Source organism: Populus euphratica, unplaced genomic scaffold (genome assembly GCF_000495115.2).
Source record: "Populus euphratica unplaced genomic scaffold, PopEup_1.0 scaffold610.1, whole genome shotgun sequence".
In the NCBI taxonomy this organism is placed as follows: Eukaryota; Viridiplantae; Streptophyta; class Magnoliopsida; order Malpighiales; family Salicaceae; genus Populus; species Populus euphratica.
The window spans coordinates 71,201-81,938 of NW_011500482.1; positions in this window are offsets into that span (position 1 = coordinate 71,201).

Below are 10,738 nucleotides of genomic sequence, written 5' to 3' on the forward strand. Positions count from 1 at the left end.
CAACTAGGCTCAAGTTATATGAAATTTAGGACTAAACTAAAGAATCATCCAAGAATTAGGGACAATAATCAAGAAATTAAGAGTTATCAAAGAATTAGGGACCAAATAATTTTTTTTACAACTATACATATAGTTTTAATGTTACAACTATAATTTGTAGCATGACTTGATGATAAGATTGATATAAAAAAATAATTTGGATATAAAATTATTAGTGGTATATAATATTTATCCTAAAAAACCCAATGTCTATATTGTGGAGCTGAAAAGAATAAGGGAAAAAAACACGTCCTAAAATTTCCTTCACCCTATTCTCTACTCTGGCAAGAAATTTACCCTTTTTTAGCTCAAAAGTAAAAGAAGAAAAGGCAAGAGGTTTACTAAGAGTTCGTTTGTTTTGCATCTGCTTTTATGTTTGCGGTGCAAAAAATATAGTTAGGTGTTTGGTAATACACCAAACTGCGTTTTATACTGTAGGGCCCACCAAAAAATTGAGTTTGAAATACAATTTTTGTGAAGCAGTTTTTACATGTTTTTTAACTGAGTTTCATAAAACTTTGTTTGTTTTTACATTTCAAAAGCACTTTTTTCAAAATTTGAATTTTTTAAATTTTTTTCTTTACTTCAAATTATTTTTTTATTTTCAAATCATTTTGATGCGCTGATATCAAAAATATTTTTTAAAAAATAAAAAAATTATTTTGATGTATTTCCAAGTAAAAAGTATTTTTGAAAAGTAACCATAACCAACATTTTATACATGTTTTTTCTGCACATAAGCTCAACCATAATTTTTACAAAACACGTACCTATATCTAACTAACCACACCTAATCACACTTTTTTTAAACTTATTTTTTTTTAACCACAACCACAAAAGCTACCTAAAAAACAAACGCACTCGAATCGTTTAGGTAAGGTTGTGAGATGAATGGGTTACTAGAGATAAATCTCAAAGAATAGGTCTGCCAAGCATGTCAAACCCAAGCAATATAGGCTTGGCAACAATGCAGACCCAAAGCGTCTAGGCCTAGCGACAACGTAGACCTAAGGCATCTGGAAGTTAAAGTCAGGTATGTGAAGACTCAAGATCAAGTCATATATATTTTTACAGAACAGCTCAAACATGATATTTTTGCCAAGATAAGAGATATGTTGGAAGTTATATGAAATCAAGTTCAAGGAAGATGTTGAAAATAAAGTAAATTTCTAATTTTTCTAAAAAATAGAGAAACAGGTCTACTGGTTGAGAACTGGTTGATATGTTGAATTAAAGGTATTGATCTACTAGTCATATCGATAGAAATACTTTTCCTATTCAGAATAGGTTTTTCTTTATTTAGTTTAATTTATTATTTGCTTAAGACTTTAATTAGATCTGTAAATAGACATGTAAACCACAACCAGAAAATAAATAAATAAATAAATATATATATATATATATATATATATTATAAAACACTTAATAAAATATATATTTCTCTCAATTTTCTTCTTCCTTTTTAGCTTTGCAATTTAAAATTCTTGTCTCTATTACACAATTGCACTAATGTTCTTACATCATAGTCATCAACTATAAACGTGCAGTGTAGAACTCCAACATATAAATAAGTTATGTGAATTTGACCATTCTATGCAATTAGGTATCCATATAAAGAAATAGTGATGATGCGCAGATCAATAAAATACTACAGGTGTCATCAGGTGTCAATAATGGCATAAACCTCAGACAATATGAAATCAAGAATTAGATTTTTATCATCACAAGATCAAACAACTTTAAAAATATAAAAAACACCTTCAGTAACACTCCAAATGCTAAAAATATGCGGTCGAACTAAGATGAGAAAATAGGGGCTCCATTTTTTTAAGGAACCAAAGATTTAAATGCAAGTGGCATAAAGAAAACCAATATATCTTATGCTGAGATAAAAACATGTCAAAGTAGTAAACAAAATGTATTCAACTCATATCCTCTTCAAATGATAGATATTAATGTGTTCTTTACATGATCAGTTAAAGTTTTCACTAAATTCAGTGAGATGTTTGATTAGCTTGAATATAAATTACATTTAGCTGTTTATCTATTATCAATAATGTTAAAGAGTTAATGTATGAAATGGAGACATCTATTATCAATAATGTTAAAGAGTTAATATATGAAAATAAGAGGTAAAATTTATGACTCCATCAAACAAAATGCTTCCGCATCAAATAAAGCACATTTACTTTAGTTTAATTGGTAGGTATAGCTGGATAGATGTCAATGACATTCCAAAATATTTACAAGATGTTCTTCAAAATGAGATATGATGATATTGCAGAAAGCTTGTTCAAAATTTCTGTGGGGTGAAACAAATCCCAGAACAAGTTAAAAGTTCTAAAAGAACATGGAGTTTCATTAGGAACGCATTGGCCATGCTTATTTACTTTACAGCAGCCGTTGAGTTCAAAACTAAAACCTGAAACTCATGAATAGAAATAGGTATGTTATTACTATCATAACAGAATGAAAGATTTGACAATAAAATGGACATGAAAAATTAAAGAATGTTGAGTAGTAAGCATTACTTGGAGATGCAGTATATTCTGACCCAAATCCAATTGCATTAAGGTAGATAAATCTTGCATTAGCCAAATCGTTGTTCAATTGATCTACAAGTGATATGAGTCGGCTGTTAAAGTAATTTACTGCATCATTCATGTAGTCAACGCATAATGAGCCTTTTGTGTTATAATTAGCTGTAGAATATGGTGCACAACCAATAGGTCCGATTCCATTCAGCGCCACTTTCCTTGCTCCAGAATTGTACAATGTCTGTAAAGATGAAAATAATAATAATAATAATAATAATAATAATAATAATAAGAGATGTTCCATTTAGCAAAATATACACGCTTTAAATTCAATGGACAAATACATGTATATTTATTGATATACTGACCATAATTTGTTGAGAATATTGTTTAATAAATGCTTCTGCATATTTGTCTGGAGTGTACTGACTGCTTGTATTATAGTATTGTGGTATGAAATAATTGTTTAGATAATCATTACTGCCGATTACAGACCAAAAAAAGCATTGGTTTAGGTGTTTGGCTGCGGACTCATTCCCTAACGTATCAACTATGCATGAGACAATAGTCTGATGATTTTCCAACTGTTTGCTTAATTCAAGGTTAACACCCTGCAAACATATATTTTTATGTTTAGATTAAGAACAAACACGTAAAATATAAAAAAATGTATAACTATAATTAATTTACTAATTGCTTCCCAGATTCTTGTCTGATTCCTGCGGAACCAGATGCGTAATTTACACCTTTAAGAATTTCAGAGCTAGTGACAGTCAGAAAAGATGGAATGAAATCATCAAAGCCGAGAAGTTCACCTGTTAGGAGAAACTATACACTTAGCTTGAATCCTAACTAAAATAACCATAAATAGATAAATCCATAGTAGGAATCAGCTTCCTAGCTAGGTCATAGCAGAAGGACCCATCACCAGATTTTTGAAAACTTTTAGTCACAAGATTGTATTTGAGATATAACATGTATGATTTCTAAACCTCTTATTCTAAAAAACTATACATCAAGAGATGGAGAAGAAGGTCGAACCCATTATATCAGCTACAGTTCGACCGTTGGTAAACCTTCCTGTTGGACCACGTGGGAAGTCAATCCCATATGGAGGATAATTAACGTTAGCTATAGTTTTAAGGTTGTTGTTATTGCCACTGTCCACTAGTGAATCTCCAAAAATGAAATAACAAGGCACTTTTGGTTCTCCATGGATATGATCTTGCTCATAAAATGTAACTATTAACAAAAGAAATATAGATAAATGAAATTTTATCTTATGATGCTCCATAATCAACAAATAAGTAATATAGATAAATGAAATTTTATCTTATGCTCCATAATCAACAAATAATTTTTGACAGATAATGAAGAATGGTAAAAAGAAACATAACAAAATGTTATGCAAATAATTAAGGTGAGCAAATGAAGACTGAAATCAAAAGAGGTTTATATATAAACTAACATATGAAGAAGTTGATAAGATTGTAAAGCCAAGGAAAAAATATTAAAAGGGTGCTTAGGAAGATAAAAATAGAACATTCCCAATAGAATTGGGACATAAAATAGTAAAAGAACTCTGGCATCTAAACTTCATAAGCCAACAAAGATTTTCTATTCTTTTCCTATTTTATAGCTTACAACAAACACTCTTTTCCTTTTTATTTAAATTAATAAAGATAAAAATAGAAAATTTCCCACTAGAGTTGGGATAGGGTGAATCCCTGTACCAAATAAAGATAAAAATAGAAAAATTCCCACTAGAATTGGGATAAGGTGAATCCCTGTATCAAAGAACTCTAGAAGGAGGGGAAACATCTAAACTTAGTAAGCCAGTGAAGAAAATGAAAAGTGGCCTTAAAAATGTACTTTTCTTGTTTTTTTTTTTCCTATTTCATAAGGTTACTAATCTTTCTTTCAACATATGATTAAATATTCTTTCCCTTTTGATTTGATTCATCCTTACTATAACCTATACAGACACTAATGAATAAGAAACTTCCAACATTAACTGCAAAATAAGTCCAAGAAGCCATGTGAAACCATTTTTATTTAGACTAATAAGAATTAATTGTATGATAAAAATGAGTTTAAAGACCGAATTGAAACTAGTGGAGAGAAAGAAGAAAGTAGCAACTAGAATAATATTAAATTTAAAGGATGATTGAGTACATTTAACCTCTATAAAACATATCATGAGGTGTTATAGTGATAAAAAAAAAAATCACTCAAACCAATAAAAAAATATAATAAAAAATATAGTGAATGAAAACTGATATAATTTAAATGAAGGATAAATGTAAAGCAAACAAGTATACAAAGATGAATATTAATTTAAATGGAGTATAAATTTAAAGCAAACAAATATACAAAGATCAAATATTCAAGCTAGCTTTCTCTATATCATTTTTTTACATCCTAATTATTGTGATAGAATGAACACATATGCAATCTGAATAATATGATAATATCAAAATAACATTACAATTTATAGTTAATTTTTTAGTACAATATATTTTTCTGTAATGCATAGTTTCATGTTAAAGAGTATAAATTTCAATCTAACCATTAAATCAATCTAAAATTATGTGAGGAAGTTCTAAAAGCTTTTTGTCCTTTAAAGCGAAAATTTTGTAGCAATCTAAGGTGAGGAAGGCTTTCAAATAAAACCAGGTGAAGAAGGCTTTCAAATAAAACCAAAAAGTTACTATTCTGAATTTATTATATTTTTTGTAGTTGATTTATAATTTTTATACTATTTAGTTTAGAACTTTTTTATTAGTTTTTTCGTGTTTGATTAGTAAGTTTTTCCTAATATATAATGAATTTGGAAGAGCTATAATATTGAGTTTTGAATAGAGAAAATATTGAATAAAATATTTTGGAATTAAGGTTTTTTTGTTAATAACCCTATTCGATAGAATTTTGTGTTGGTTTGTGCCTTTTGTTTTTCTTATGTTTTTTTTTTTTTTGGTAAGAGGTGGTCATGGAAAAGAATGTGCTTAAATATAAGAGATAATGAGCTTCTTTCTTGGAAAGAGAGATTTTAGAAATTAGAGATAAAAAATCATGTAGATACAAATTACAGAATTTACATGTTAATTAAAAGTAATAAACATGCAAAGACAAGTTGAAGAATAGTCTCATCAATTGGCAGAGATGAAGAAAAGAAACTAGAGGATCATGAGAAAAGTGATCACAAATACATTGCTAATTTGAGAACTCCTTTTTAGAAGCATAATCAGAGGAGACAACGTCTTGATCGGGATAAATATGGTGTTAAAACTAAAAAAAAACATGATTCTAGTTTGTTTATGTATCGAAATTAACCAATAAAATTTGACAAGAATGAGAAAGATTATGTTGAAGGAAAAGATTTTAATGTAGAAATCATGGTATACGATGACACTAAGTATGCAAAGGATGTTCATACTATGTTAGTTGAGATGAACTCTAATCTTAATAGAGAAACCATCCATATAAAAGGAACCAAATTAGATATGGTTTTAAAGGTGATCATCAATCTTTTAGTCGTGTCAGGATGCATATCACATATTTTTTTTATGAAGCATATTACGGAGGATGCATATCACATGTGCTTAAGGAAAATTCTAGAGTTGAAGGAGTCAAAGTTAATGTTTTCGGATTTCATATCAAAGTTATAAAACATATATCTAAAATTTCTCCTAATAGAGAAACTAGGATGCATTTTGTTAGTGATGATACAAAAGATACATGAGAAGGAGTTAAAGTTGATGTTTTTGGATTTCACATCAAAGTTATGAAACAAATGTCTAAAATTTCTCCTACTAGAGAAATTAGGATGCATTTTGTTAGTGATGATATAAAAGATACATGAGAGATATTGTTTAGCCCTTATAGTGTTAAGTTATTGGTTAAGTTAAAGTTTGATTGTTGCAGGAGTTGTTGATAGTCTTCAAATTAATTATAAGATTGGTCTCATTACTTTGAAGGACAAAGATGTTGATATAAGGTACGATATTTCTAATGAAAGAAGCTGAGGGAATTTTGATTAGATAGCCACAAGATAAGCATATGAAAAATGTAAACTTTAGGATGAGTTCTCTCTAGTCCAACAAGACTAATGTGGGAGATTTTTCCCTAATGCAAATCCTTACAACAATAGGTGTTGCACCCGACATCGCAATGACCTTTAAAAAATTCTATTGGGAAAAGAAGAATAGATAACTAGTATGTTATTCTTAGAGGTGAAAAAGTTTTAGTCTAAGAAGTTGTCACTTAATATTATAGTCACTAACAGCCCTTACTAGTACATGGAGATTTTATGGTATGAGACTAGTTACTCAAAAGGAAAGATATTATTACCCTTAAACTTTCTCCTTGAGGTAGGCTGTATTGCTAGTTTTTATCTTAAATTACTAAGAGTTTGTTTTATTCTTTTTTTATTTTTTATTTTTTTTATGTTCTTATAATATTCCCGACTCTGGTGCTAATGAATATTTGACTATGAATATTTTCAACTTTGGTGATGGTAAATACTATGTAATCTAAAAAGTTTGGTATTCATAGCTGCTAGTGAATAAATCAATAAACTTTGGATTGAAAAAATACTATTTTTATTAATTATTTTTAGAAAAAAAGATGCATGTATTGCATATCATATTCAAATTTCATAGTAAAAGTCTATGAACCAAATATATAGTGAAGTCAATAAAAATAGTGCGAAGGACCCACAAATAACTAAAAAAGAATGCCTAATTTTTTTAAAAAAAATTATGATATCTAAAAAGACTTGTTTGGCTAGATTTCAAAATAAAAAGAAGTGAAATAAAAAGAAAATGGCATAAGAGTGTGTTTTGCCAAACACACTTTTAGCCCAAAAGAAATTGGACCAGATGGATCTAAGGTCATGACCCAGCCCATTCTCAATTGGCTTTTTTTTTAGGGGCTGGATCTAACCCAACCATATGGGTTGGGCTAGATCTAGCTAGCCCAACCACCGTTGTAGGCATGTGTAAATAATTCACGCATACATGTAACAATAACAGGGTAACTAATTTAACAAACAGGGAATGAAGAACTTACTTGGCATGCCTATTACTGAAGGCAAAGCTAAGGGAGATAATTGAGCACTGCTCACAGTTGAAAATCCAACTTGATGTTCACGTTTGATACAAGGTCACTAGTGCGAAGGATAACTTCTAAATAGGAAACAAAATCCCAAACAAACTCATTTTTTAAAAATTTAAATTTGATTAAAAATCAAATTTAAAAATGGATAACTGTTATTATCTTGATAATCTTTTTATATTGAAGATTAGGAAAGAATGTAAACACCCATAAATAAAATAAAATAAAATAAAACTTGTTTTGACAAATTAGTGATAAATGTGGTGATATTGAATTTATTGAGTATAAATTAAAGGGAAATTTCATGAGAATCTAAGTAAATAAAGTAATGCATGAAATTAGATTTTATCATAAAAGATACTGATTGTCTAGTTTTATGGTATCGATAATATATCATAATTCAACCATTGGATTGGGCTAAAATTATATAAAAAAACTCTAGACTTCTTAGTTTATCTTAGGTTAAAATTTCATGTTAATCGAAGTTATAGGAAGGCCTTACAAAAGTATTCAAAATTGACCAAATTGAAGAAGATGACATAAAAGGCATTAATAAGTGTATTTTGATAATTTTATGTAAAACAATACCCTCCCTCTCCTCTTTTAAACATAACTCACATTCTGTGTAGAAGGAGAAAATAGGAGGGAGACCATTTTTTTTCCATTTTCTTCATCTCCTATCCATTTCTTTAAGTTAAATAAAAAGGGAGTGTTCTTGGAAGGATTATATCCAAGAAAACAAATCAAGTGACCACACTTAAAGAGTTATAAAGCTTGGAAAAACAAAGAGTACGAGGTGGAACTTGAAAGAGTAGGACATTAGTTTTGTAGATTTTTACAAGAATTCGTTGAAATAAGGTAGCAAAGGTAAACAACATACCCTTTAATAATTTCATTTTTCTCTCTTGTTCTTGCATGAGAAGAAGGAACCTCCAAGTTTAAAATTCTAGGATTCATGTAAATATTTTGGGGGAATAATTATTCTTGTGAATTTTAAGATTAATTGCATGATAATGGCTTGATTTGCAGAAAAAAAAAATAAAAGGAATAAATTGATTTGAAACTATGGGTTTTGGGATGGCAACATGGCAGGAACTTTGGTAGCCATATCTTGGCTTTTTCACCATTGGATTAGGTTGCTTTTTGGATATGTTATTATACTCAATGTCACCTCCATTCTGACCTAAGGGATTGTTAATAACATACTTCATTTGAGGGTTGTCGTCGAATGAACATTTCTAGACAATCACCCTTCAAGACAGCCTCGTTTGTCGGTTGTTATATCATTTTTTCACCATTAGATTGGTCTGGCTTTTGGATATGTTGTTCGTTCAATTTTTTTTAAAGTTGATTTAATTCTCACAAGCGACCTACCTAGGTGAAAAACTCAAAAGGTCTCCTTGTGATGGATAACTTTTTCAATTAAAAATTAAAAAAATCTTTCAGGTAGCTTAATTCTTATAGGTAGCCTGCCCTAGTAAAAAATTTCTCAAAAGTGAAAAAATTTCAAAGAATATTTGTTTTGTTTATTTTTTTGGCCATTTTAAGGTGACCTTCTTTATGATGGATCCCATCCGGGATTTCTCTTATAAACTTTTGCAAAACACATTGTTTAATATTTTAAAGTTAGATGATATGCATATATATTTACTTTATTTGAAATATAGACCTTCATTTCTTCTCAATCTTCTTTATTGTGTGATTGGTAAAGTCTGTTATTTCTTATTTATTAGCTTTTAGCCCGTTCAAGTTGGCTTATATAATTCTTTTTCCAGAATATTTGTAATTTTACCCAGCTTAGCCTTTACGGTACCTATCATGACCTAGACATTCTCTATCTCATTGATCATTTTAAAATGATCATTCATTGCTCCTTTTTTTACCAATAAGCTTTAGTGTTCCTAGCTATCTTGAAAGGATCAAAGTACCTTTTGTAAACAAAAATGTCATATTATCTCGTCGTAAAAAATGTTCTTTTCTTTTCTTTTTTTATTGTCACCCAAAAAGATCAAATCCCCTTCTAAGAACAATATTATCTCCTTATACTGGTCATTGCCTCGAAGTGTGCTCTTGTTAGTGACTAAGACAAATAATGGTTTTAAGTAACCGTACTCTCTTTTATCTTTTTATTTATTGTTTTAATTGGGGAATTTTTACCTATAATGAATCTTGAAATCTTGATCTTACATTTTGAAAACAAAAATTATCTTGATACGAGTTTAAACCAATTTGCTTTTGAAATTTTGTAACTTATTGGTAATGTTTCTTGGAAAAGGAATGATTTTTCTTGCATCGGTAAATTTGCAACTGGTGAAGGCATATTATGAGGTGAGATTTTGCTTTTGTGGGTTTCAAAACGAGAGGCTCGAGTAAAAACTCGAGGTTTTGTTTGAGAAAAATTTATCAATTTTTGAACACTCATTTTATTAGCATGAATAATAATGAGTAACTTATTATCATGTCATGATTCTTTTGAAAAAATATATTTTGCATTTTGAAAGTGTGTTTATTATTTCAAATTTCTTACTTACTTGATTAAAAAGAACTTTTAAAGGTACGTAACGTAGATTTTGGTTATTGGTTATGATAGAAAAGAATTCATGAAGCTTAAAAAGTGTTTCAAGATTTCAAAGACTTAGAATCACTATCATCAGCTTGACTTTTTATGTCTTTCGATTTTTTTGTCACTTTTCTTTGATTTGCCCTTTTTTCATTGTTTTAGATGGTGATGCTTATTTTATTTTGGCCATTACTTTTTTTTTTTATTTAAACATGCCTCTTAGCATTTAAGTTTCTTGGGCTCTTTTGCTATTTGGTTTTCTCGCAACTATTTCATGAATTGTTGAGCTTTACCTTCAAGTGAAGCTTGATCACAAGCAGGTTTAACAGCTCAAGCTTTATACTTAATGATTAGTACTTAAAAGTGTATTTTTATCATGGTTTTATATCATCATTTTGCACTTGAAGTATCAATAACTCCTTAACCAAAGCATGTTTTATAATAATATATCTAATAATATAAGATAACTTTAATTTGTGGTAAATGT